The sequence below is a fragment of the Penaeus monodon genome, chromosome 15 (genome assembly GCF_015228065.2).
Source record: "Penaeus monodon isolate SGIC_2016 chromosome 15, NSTDA_Pmon_1, whole genome shotgun sequence".
Classification (NCBI taxonomy): domain Eukaryota; kingdom Metazoa; phylum Arthropoda; class Malacostraca; order Decapoda; family Penaeidae; genus Penaeus; species Penaeus monodon.
The window spans coordinates 14,646,977-14,647,262 of NC_051400.1; positions in this window are offsets into that span (position 1 = coordinate 14,646,977).

Here is a 286-nt window from a genome sequence, read left to right on the forward strand (position 1 = left end):
ACAAAAAAAAACGAACATTCATAGACGAAAAACCGGGCAGACTTAGACAGAAAACGCCCCCTCAACTGAATATCACAACTCAAACGCTAAAATCACCCAACATCACCAGCATCCGTTACAGCTATATATCTCTCCATTAAGCTACCACGGACGTACAATTGGAACCAATGATTTTTCGCGGTATAATTAGTACAAAAAGTTACCACCCCCAAAAAAATGAAAATCACGACACCACTGTGGTAAATCTCTCTTCTTTTCTTTTGCAATATATATGGTATTTTCTCCA